Below are 11,426 nucleotides of genomic sequence, written 5' to 3'. Positions count from 1 at the left end.
CTGGCTGATAGCCAGATTCATTTGCCAGCACACTGGTCTGTCCTGGAATGTCAGATTCCTGCACTGGTCTGTACCTCATGATGGATGCTGTAGGATCGCTTTAGGAAGATGTATGCTGTAGGATTTCTGGGAAGAATTTTAGTATCTCTTCTACTCAGCTCCAGGAGGTCTCCAGAGGAAACCTTAAAAATGTCCTGCTTAAAGGGTGTGTGCTTGATCCTCTGGCCATATTCAGTGTAACAAGCTCCAGAGGCATTTCCACCATTTCCACCAGTAACTGCTCATGAGGAAATGGGCTGTTTATATCTGTGACACTTTAAGGCCAAAAGATTCTGTCGGAGCAGTCTGAATATTAAGCATTTTAAATTATCATCAGCTGTCAATCTTATGGAAGAAAATGGAATATACCTTATCTGCTTTGGAAAGCGCCTGCTTCTGCTCTGAGCACTCCTGTTTGTCCATCTGTAGTGGGTGACGCTGGGGGACCAGTGCAGAGCCTCAGAAACCACAGAAGAGCATCTTCTGAAACTGGGTACCACCGGTGAGCCTCCCTTTACCGAGAGCAGCCACCCTGCTCTCATCAGACTCGGCTGGGCTTGGCTGGTCAGCCTTGGGGTGAGCCGCAGTTTTGCAGGAAAAGCTCTTTTTTTCTTTTTCAGCGGGAAGCTGCGGGCGGAGCGGGGTGCCCACGCGGTGGCAGCAGAATCCCGGTTATCCCGGAGCGAGGGACACCCATCCCGGAGCCGCGGAACCCCTGGGCTGGAAGCGATCGCTAAAGGGCATCTTGCAGGGACCCCCTCCACACCGGATTGCTCAGGGACATCGCTTTCCTTTGCAAACCACTCCTGCTCACACAGGAAAAGAGCAGGACATCTCACCCAGCCTTTGTTTTTCCTTCATAAAAGTAATCTGAGTTCCTCGTGTGAATTAAACTTGAGTGTGTGCTGACTTGCTGAAGGGGTCAGCAGCTTTTTAAAGCCTTCGTGTTGCACCATTAGGCACTAAAAGCACGGAGCAGTGAAGAGGGGAAATGATTCCATGTTTCCTAAGCAGCGTACTGTGTGCTTGCTGAAAGGAAGGAAATACGAGATAAAATAAAAAGAAGTTTTTTTAATATGCTGTAGTGCTTGGATGTCTCTGCTGATGCAGAGAAGGCAGGAGAGGTCCCGCTGCTGTTGGCTCTAGCCCTGAGGGAACCACAGAACCATAGTTCAAAAATAGAATTATGTTTGGGATAACTCAATATTTGCTGTGACTTACTCTTCATGTTTTGGACCTTCTTCACAAGTGTTTTAGGACTACCTATTTCCCATTATAAACTGCAAATTAATTGAGACAGCTTAAGAATCCCTCTACTTCACTGGATATTGAACGTGAGTCAGATTGTTCTTGCTCTTGTTCCTTTCCTCCTCTGGCTTCATCTCTTGACACCTCCATTCTGTGTGGAGTGGCCTACAAGACTGAAGGAAAGGAAGACTCTCCTGGGAACTGTTTCAAGAAAATCCTAAATTACATTCATAGGCAAATAGTAATATTTATTGCTTAGTGCTTGTTTAGAGAAAATAGGAAAGAGAACAGAAGTTTTTTTTAAAAATGAACATAAAGACAGTCATTGCTCCTTCCTAGTACTTCTTTGTAATGGACCAGGTAAAACAGACCGAGAAGGTTTTGGGGTTTTGGTCCCAAAGATCCTTTAGGTGTTTGAATTCCAGAATTGGTCTGGCAGAGGGAGGTACTTCCACAGTTTCTTTAGAGCAAGTGCCAGGCCCCGGGGCTGTGGGGCTCAGGGCTGGCTCAGAACTGGTGTGGTGGGGGCTGCCCTGTCCTGCTGAGGGGAGAGCTCTGGGAGGACTGACTGAGAGGACTGAGCCCTGCCTGTAGGAGCTGCTAGGATGAGGCTGAATGCCAGGTCCTGCACTTGAGGCAGTGCTACAGGCTTGGGGAAGAGCAGCTGGAAATCTGCCTGATGGAAAAGCACCTGGGGTTGCTGGTCCACAGCAGCTGAACATGAGCCAGCTGTGCCCAGGTGGCCAAGCAGGCCCATGGCACCCTGGCCTGGATCAGCAGTGGTGTGGCCAGCAGGACCAGGGCAGTGACTGTCCCCTGTGCTCAGCACTGATGAGGGCACAGCTCCAATCCTGTGCTCGGTTCTGGGGCCCTCACTGCAGGAAAGACATGGAGGGGCTGGAGTGGTCCAGAAAAGGGCCATGGAGCTGGTGATGGGTCTGGAGCACAAGTCCTGTGGTGAACAGCTGAGGAATTTGGGAGTGTTTAACCTGGAGAAAAGGAGGCTCAGGGGAGACCTTATCACTCACTGAGACTGTGTGACAGGGGCTGTAGCAAACTGGAGGTCAGCCTCTTCTCCCAGTAACATGTAAGAAATAACCTCAGGTTGCCCCAGGGGAGGTTTAGATTGGATAGTAGAAAATTTTTTTTCATGGAAGGGGTTGTCACGCATTGTAAAAGGCTGCCCAGGGGAATGGTAGAACCACCATTCCTAGAGATAATGGAAAGATATGTGGCACTTGGGGACACAGTTTAGTTGAGGATTTGGCAGTGCTGGGTTAACAGTTGGACTGGATGATCTTAGAGATCTTTTCCAACATAAACCATTCTATGATTCTATGAATATCCCAGGCTGACTCACAGTTATCTAAGACTGCTTTTTGAACAAGCAGTGAACTCTAGGAATGTTAGGAAGGTCAACTTCAGAAGGCTTTCAGATCCTTTCCTGACTTTCTTGCTCAAAACCTGCCTACTCCAAATTGCAAAACTGCTACTGCCTTTGGCAGGAATAATGCTGTCAGCCTGCTCAAGAGCTCAGTGCTCCAAGAAACCTGCCTATTGCTGTAGGTGTGCTTGCACAGTGACTTGCATATCTCAGAGAAAAAAAATTCAATCAGCTGAGAGAGCAAAGTGGGGGTTTTCTCTCAAACCAATCTCCTCTAAGCTAATGCAAGAAGCCATACACCCAGGACACAATGATATCTTTTTACTGACTCTGAGCACTAACCAACCCTTTGCACATCTATGTATATGCTTATGTGTGTGCCAGGGCCCTGTGGGCTGTAATTGCTCTGAGGGCTCTCAGCTGGGACCCCCACCCACATACTCTCTGCTCACTGCACAGGAGCCTATTTGAGCTCAGATCCAGAACCTGGGCTCACCCTGTGTGCTATGAGTTACCTATGTGTCTTAATTCAAGTTCCCTGCTCTCCCTGATATGCTGTGTGTGCATCCTGCATTGGTGGCAAATCCCAGTTTATTTCCTAGTCTTTGGCTAAAGATCACCAGATTGTTCATGGGTTCTGTTGCTGTTATTAAAAATGGTAGGTCTAATCAGGGAGATGGGCAAGCTCTTGCTGAGAGGGGTCTGACTGTACAGGTAAATCAGATCAATTTTAATAATGCAATGGTTTTATGTTTGCAGTTTCAAAATATCCTGATAAAACATGAGAAGAATTGGCCTTAGCCCTATGTGTTAGTCTCTTCAAGTAGGCCACGTCTAAGGAAAGAATTAGTACTTGTGTCAGTTTCTGCATTTTGTTAAAAGTGTAACTTAATTTAGATTAGTGCCAAAGGACCCAGAAGGTCAGGATCACTGTGGCAGGTGCTGGACATGCATTCCTTTTCCCAGAATCCAGACAAATGTACTGATAGTTGACCCTAACTATGCTATTGAATCTTTTCAAAGCCATTGATTCTCCAACTCAAACAAAATGTCAGTAGGATCTTCAAATTTTCTGTATTCTACCCTGAAGGGTTAGAATGAAATTTAGAACACTGGCTGCTCCTCACCAAGAGCACCTTAGGATATTTGATCCTTTGTTTTTTTGCTGGTGCTTTGGCTCTAAAGTTATGGACAGCTTGGAAATATATGTTCTGCTGAGTCTCTGGGGTTAGTTACTCATCTGTGGGCTTTTCCATCATTATGAAATATGCAGGGTATGGGTTAGGAAGTAAACAGAGAAATAAATTGTTCATTCCCAGCATTTGTTTGAACAGAAACACACCATCTATAACAGATGGAGGGTTCTAAGATTATTCTAGTGATAGATTCTTCTCTTTGCTTATTAGTAAGCAGTTAAATAAATTATTTGCCTGCTATTCGAGTCAGGAATGCTTATTTGATGAAGTAAACAGTGTTAACTTGTCTGTTCTGATGCAAGAGGCCAGGGAAATATAGAAAATGAAGGAGATTTAGACCAAGATGTGGAGAACTGAGTAAAGTAATGATTAAATAGGCATCATAATAGTAGAATATGAAAAAAAATAAATTCCTTTGAACTGCTTTTTTGTTTATGATGTATTTTTGTCTTCAATACATTTTTCTTTGAAAATGTTTCTGTGCTATGTTGTAGCTGGGTTGCTACTGAGGAAAAAAGTAACAGCAGGTGCTGATGAAAATCCTGTGTTTGTCATGTTTCTGCTATTTTCTGCCTATCTGTTGTTTTCATAAACACTTGTTTCATGAGATTCAGAAGAGTTTCCATTGTCTTCTGAAAGGTGTGTTTTAACAAGGAACTTTCTGAAATAGAAGTCTTCTTGACTGACCCATTTAAAAGGTGAGTCAGATGCACAGAACACTAAAAGTCAAATATCTTGGGCAAAGCAAAGGAAGTTTCTGAAAGCACCATATTAGCAGAGAATAGGTGGAACTCTGAATTGTTTCAGGTCTTGAGGACTAGAACTGGAATACATTCCAAAAGACAAAGAATGGATTATGTATCTATTCAGGAGGCTTCTGCCATCCTTATTCCTATGAAAAATAGGCAGTATATTAATTATCTCTGCAGCCTTCCTGGAGATGTCATGCTAAGCTTAAGCCACTCCTTGTCAGTGCCTTAGTGGATATCCTACACCTGGGCTTCAGCTGCATGGTCTTTCAGGGCTTATCTGCAGCCCTATTATTTATGAGACAAAGTCTCCATTTCACCAGGTTTCCTAGTGTAGCTATTTTTAAACTTGGATGTAGTTGCATTTATCAGCTGATTAGTTAAGCAAGGGGCTGATACATTTTGGTTTGTCTCCTTCCCTCTGCAAAGCTGTGTCCCAAACAGCAGAGAAATGTTCATTGCTTGGGATCCAGCTCTGTCCATGGTTAGACCATGTTGTGTGCTTGCAGAAATTGCTCTTGGTCAGAACTTCTTGTTCAGTAATATACACTACTTATGGCAAAGATATAATGGTATGATAGACATAAAGCCTAGAAACCTGCTTAAAATTCTTAATAAACACCATAATTACAGGTGAATTCTCTGTCAGTGCTTAGTTCTTGCTTCAAACTATTCACAGTTTTTCCAATTATCTCTTCCTTTTCTCTGGTTATTTTTTACCTTGATCCAATCATCACCACAGTTGCCATGGACTGAGTTCTTTCAGATTTTCCTGTCAACCTTATCTCTGGTTTGGGGTAATAACAACAGCAACAACAATAAATAACAATCACCACTCTTTTTCCATGTTCTTTTTCATGTTTTGCAAAGTATTCATATTTAATCTCTGGAGAGGTTTTCTGCTATAAGAATCCTGAACTTTTGCTGGAAGGTTTTCACATTCTGTTTTTTCTTTAAAGAAGAGTAATATTGAGTATTTTATTTCTGTTGTTTTTAATCCAAACAGAGATTATACCAAAAAGTGGAGTAATTGAGTACTAATCTCAATACTAATCTCAAACTGATATCCTCTCAAGATCAGAGTGCCTAATAGCCTTGCATCAGTATCACACTGCACTGAAACATGGGGAATGGTTCAGAATACAGAAAGAATTTTATATCTCCTATCTTTTCCAACCATGTCATGCTTTTGATACCAATAAATTATTTGGCATTGTCACTGGGGGCTCCTTTGTGTTAATACAGACCAGGGCTATCTTCCAGTGTGCTGTTTCCAGTAAGGCTGGGATGCCTGATAAAAAGTGAGAGTAAATGTTATGTGGAGAAGGCTTGTGGATATTCTGGCCTGACAGAGCAAAAAGAAACCTGTATTTGTCTGGAGCTGAAAATCAGGTGGCTAAATTATTAAGCATATATTCTGTGAGGAGGGGTTTGTGTGAAGCATAATGTTTAGATGGGGGCCTGGAATATTTTTGTTTGAATTAAGAACAGGTCTGGGCTGCTAATATTAAAGGCATTTTGATGGCTCAAGTTCAAGATGAAATAGGAACATGAACAATGACTTGAGAGTTGGGCTATAGGTTAGGAATTATCTCATCCTCGGGGAATTATTTCAGAAAAGGATTGGTGAGAAAAGTTAAGTGATAAAAAACCCAAAATACTGGCAATGGTTCTTTAGCCATTCTCCTTTCTAATCTGTCAATCTTTCTAATCATCTTGAAGTTTTCACTTTGGAATATGCATTAGAAATGAAGACCAAAGAGATGGAACTTCATCCAACCTTCTTCTTTTGTCTGTGTTCTTTATAATGATTGATATTAATTTAAAAAAAAAATACTCATATAGGACCAAGCTGCTATTTAACTTTCTGAAAAGACATAGATATATCTACCTGTGCTGTATTTTCCTGCTTTCAGGCTCAGACCAGAAGTAAAAATTGGATTACAAGAAGGGTTTTTCAGTCCCCAAGATCAAACAGAAAAAGAGTTCCATTTCTTATGTGTAGTATGGGGGAAAAGGATGGAATACAGAAGGGCATTGTAGAAATAAGTCATCCAGTTTGTAATTTTGGAGGAAAAGCAGGCTTCAGAGCTCCTCAGAAGTGTTTTAGAGCAGGATGCCCCCAGAGCCAGGAGTGAAGAGATGGCTTAATGGAATCAAAGAGCAAATCTGTCTTTTTTTGTTTTCCTATTTTTAATGTTGGTGCTGCTTTGTACCATTCACACTGAATGAAATGTACATTCACTGAAGTGATTTCAAGAAAGTGCAGCTTTACTAAAGGGAGTCATCAGCGCTTTTTATTCTGTGTGGTAAAACCCAAAATGCATTTAAACCCTCCTTTTTATTCTGCATGTGTATCAGCTTCCCTTGAACTTCAGATATTCTTAGCTGCATTACATGCATGAGAATGAATCTGCATATTATGCAACAGGTTTAAATTTAGCAAGGCATGTTAGGAGGCATAAATTTCCCACAGACCCATGCAGCTTTGGATCTGCCAAACTGACACTAATAGCTGCCAATTATTGCACAAAGAGATGCTGCTTGTTCAAAAAGAAAAAAAAAAAAAAGGCAAAATTCAGAGTGAGATCCTAGACCCACTGATATCAGTGGGAGTTTTGCTGCTGGGGATTTCAAAAGCTGATGTTACTCTTCTACCAATTTTAACAGATAATTAAATAGAGACGATATTTATCTACCAAGATTTAATGTCAAATGCTTAATGTTACTCTTTTTCTGTGTGCAGTAGATGAAGTATTTCCTACTTTTAACAGGCTTACCTGAAAAAATAAAGCAAAATCTGTTTTATATTAAATGTGTTCACTTTCCATAATTTAAAAAGAAAAAAGGAGAGAAAGAACAGAGAAAATCAATATAAGGCCACAGAAGTTCAAAAGCTAGGATTATAAAAATGACACAGAATCAGATGAATCGTTACCCCTATCTCCAATAGTGCCTATTCCCTTCTTATTTTTAAAATGGATTTTATTTGATTTTTCAAACTGTGCATAAAATCTTGGTAAAGTTCTCACTGCATTCAAATGTGTCAGCATTTCCATACTGTGATTTGTGATACTGCACTTGGTGTGTAATACACTAACTAGAAATGCTGGGTTAATTAAAAGCAGCAAGTATGCACTAATATTAGGGAAAGACTGTAAATCTGAGTGCCTGGCATTTGGTTTCTACAAAACTGAAATAATCAATAGGAAAATGTTGGTAGGCTGAAACATTGATTTTTTGAACCCTTTTGTAAGTCTGTCTGCCTGAAATATTGTAGTACACTGTGAAAAGGCACATCCATCCCTTTTGAAGTGCTCTGGCCTCCCTGTGAGAAATAAGGCTGTAGTTTTTTCTGTGTTTAGGTGTTCTGTGTATCACAGGAGTGCTGTGACTGCAGCAGTCATGGGAAGAAGTCTGGTGGAAAGGTCCAGGCTGTGGGAAATCCATCATTAACTCCATACCACTGGAGGCTTTACACAAAATGGAAGCATTTCAGGCTTGAGCTCCAACATGTTTTGACACCTTGAGGTTTGAAGGGAGGGAGAGGACAACTTCACATTCAATAAAAGTTGTAAGTACTGCAGCATCTGCCCTGAGATGGAAACAAATGTTCATGGGTAAGAGTTTCCCAATTGAAGAGAAATTCCAGTTTCGGATCACATCAATACCTTAAGATATTCTCAAGAAAATGAATGTTTATTTGGATTAAAACTAACACAATGTCTGCCCTAGAGCATATTCTATATGAATAAAACAATATTTATATCTGTATGTAAGCCAAATTAATGTAATGTTGGATTACTACTTTAGTATCTTTTGGGGCTAAGCACTGGTCAAAGAACTGCAGAAAATCTGTCAGCTTGTCCTTTCTGGTTCCTAACTTATAAACAGATTAAATCTGCAATGGACTTTAGGTCTCTCTGGTTCAATAGATGCTGCTTTCACCTTGCATGACTCCCATCCTGCTCTGTCTTCTCTTGCCTAGCAATGCCTTACCCTGCTTTGCTCAAAACTTACTATCCATCTCTCTGTGCCTTTGAGAAATCCCTTCTGGTTCACAAGTAAACATGAAAAATATACTTGGTGAAAGATTCCACGTGATCCCAAGCTGATTGGATGCTCATGGATCCTGTTATGTGTCCAGCCTTGCTGGAATTTTCAAAATTTTGAGCAATGAGTCTTACAGTAATTTTGCTGGTTGTTTTTTCTCAATCTGGCTTCTGTTAAATTGAAATGAGCATATTTCCTGCATATCTCTAAAGAAAATGTAAATTTCAGTTCAGCTTCTCCACTGGCACACTCTTACTTTTCTTGATCAACTTGACTAACTCACTTGATTTTGTGCTGGTCTATTTTATAGGCTTTTTTTATATAGCTAGGTGGAGGTTTTTAAGGATCTGGGGCAGGAACATGCTTTTTAATATTTTCAAATTTGGATATATTTTTTGGGTGGAGGTGAATGATGGAGGAAAAAATTATATTTATTTTTCATTTTTCTAGAAGATATGGTGCTTGTGACACTGCACTAAGATTTGGAGATGCAGTTTATCTCCCAGCTCTCAACTGGAATTAATCTTTTGCTTCTCCAAAAGTCTGCTTCAAATCAAACAGCACAGAAACTTACCTGGAACTTCAAAACTTCAGACTACAGCCCTTACCTTCAGTGTGCTTAAAAAAGCTCCTCATCCTAATCCAGACAAGCCTGCTATGCTGGTTTTGAGAGCAGATTTATCTGAGATAAAATAAATCTGAGAGCAGATTTATGCAGGTCCTTTAAACAATTCTTTCAGAGTTTTGGTTTTGACTTGAACAAAACAGAAATAAGTCTCTAAATTTTGAAAGGTGTCACAAGAGGAGCTGGCTTTTGCTCATGTTCCTGCTTTCATGTAAAGGTGAACTATTGTCCTTGAACAGCACTATTGCACACATCAAAAAATTCAGTAAACAGGTGTGAAGTATATTTGACAGTGGTCTTATTAATAATTAAATTGAATCCATTAAATTAAATTAAATCCATTGGTTGCTATCTGATGGGTAAATTTTGATGTGCATGTGCATTAGTTTTGTTTTCAGGGAAAGGTTAGTCAATCTCTTGAGAATATCCTAGAAATACAGTGCATGTCTGTGTGAAACTTAAATAACCAGTGATTAAAAATTTTTGGTTCACGAGCAATGATTGGAAATCACTGCCTCTGTCAATTTGTTTCTATTTTCAGAAAGCTGTGAAATATCAGACTTGTAGATCCCATCAGCTTTATCAACTTCATGCTGTGCTATTTGGTTTTATTTCTAATAGGAATTGGAAAGTCTTGTGAATCCCTGGAGTTAGAGATTAAAGATCTGCTTTTCAGACAGTGGGGGTCTGACAGCATTTAAATGCTCTTTTCACTTTGAGGTAGATGCTGTTCTCACAAGTTTGGCAGTTTCCAGTTAGAGGAGCTGCAAACAAAAAAAAATTGATTGTGTAGGAACTGAAGCATCTTTGTGCCATAATCTCAGCATTTTAAGCATCTGCTTCTTCTTTGGATAGCTGGTGACTAACTTTGCAGTCACATTCCAAGCTCCAGGGGAAAGGTGATGGCAGAGGTTTAAGCACTCCCTCCTTCCCAAGCAGCATGTCAGATTTGTGCTTCAGGCAAACTCCTTTTCTCCCAAGTATCCCCATTTGCCTCTGGGTGGGTGGGCAAGCTCATAAAACCGTGGTAGTGTGTGAAATGCCAGCAGCTGTGTATGAGTCTGCTCCCTGGAGCAGCACCACTTGTGCCACGTCAGGGTGATTCAGATGCTCCTGAAAATGATTGATTTCACTTTATTGCAAAGCAATCATACTTTCTCAGAGGGGTGGTAGAGATATCTACTTTGTTCCAGAGGTTTGCCTCGATTATTTCTTTGTAGTTAGCAGCAGACACTCTACAGCATAACCCTAACTGGTGTACCATTTTTCCTGGCCAAACTGCTGACTCAAAATCTACTTTGATTTTGTTACAATGTGGAATGACTTTTTAAAAGTTTTCCTTGGCATACTGAAATATCTGGGGGTGGATGAGTCATCTTATTTGCTTGAGAAGCATGTTTTATTGTAGGAAACTAACATCTCCTTTCTTAAGGAATATATGGACATTTGGAAAGTTAAAGAGTAATTCTGCTTTTCTTAGAGCAGAGCCTTTAATAAACTTGAATCCTTATGAGGAGAAAATAATCTCATCTCATCTTATGGTGTCTGTTCTAGTTTGGAATAATCAAATGAACATTCTTGGAGCAAAAGCAAGAATAACTACCACTTCCATGTAGCACAGCCTATGGTGAGAAACTATCAGGTACTGGGTTTTCCTCATGCAATTCTTAGCATGATGGAATTTGGTGACTAGAATATGAAAACCTCTTAGTGTAGCATGGAAATTGGTGGAAAGAAAATTAAATTTGTATGTAGTGAGATTTTCTTCTGTCATACAGAACACAAGGAAATCAGAACTGGTGAAGCAGTGTTACAGAGAGGTTTAATGTAGTTTTTTCCATTTCAAATTAATTAGCATGCTAATGTACTTGCACTGTATAAGACTTACACTAAGGTCTGCAAAATTGGTCTTTAAAAATGGAAAGATTTTCAGAATTAAGCTATGCATTAGAAGTATCCTTTGCACACATATAGTAAAAAAACCTTCAATTACAAGTTTATATATTAGGTTGGTTTGTTTTGTTTTGTTATTTTAATCCTTTAATACATGGGATATATGGTGCTTATTTAGGACAGATTAATTTCATCTCAGTTTAGCTGCTTACCAATTAGGCACATAGCTTAAACCTGAT

This window comes from Oenanthe melanoleuca, chromosome 2, assembly GCF_029582105.1.
Source record: "Oenanthe melanoleuca isolate GR-GAL-2019-014 chromosome 2, OMel1.0, whole genome shotgun sequence".
In the NCBI taxonomy this organism is placed as follows: domain Eukaryota; kingdom Metazoa; phylum Chordata; class Aves; order Passeriformes; family Muscicapidae; genus Oenanthe; species Oenanthe melanoleuca.
This window is presented reverse-complemented; position numbering follows the sequence as displayed.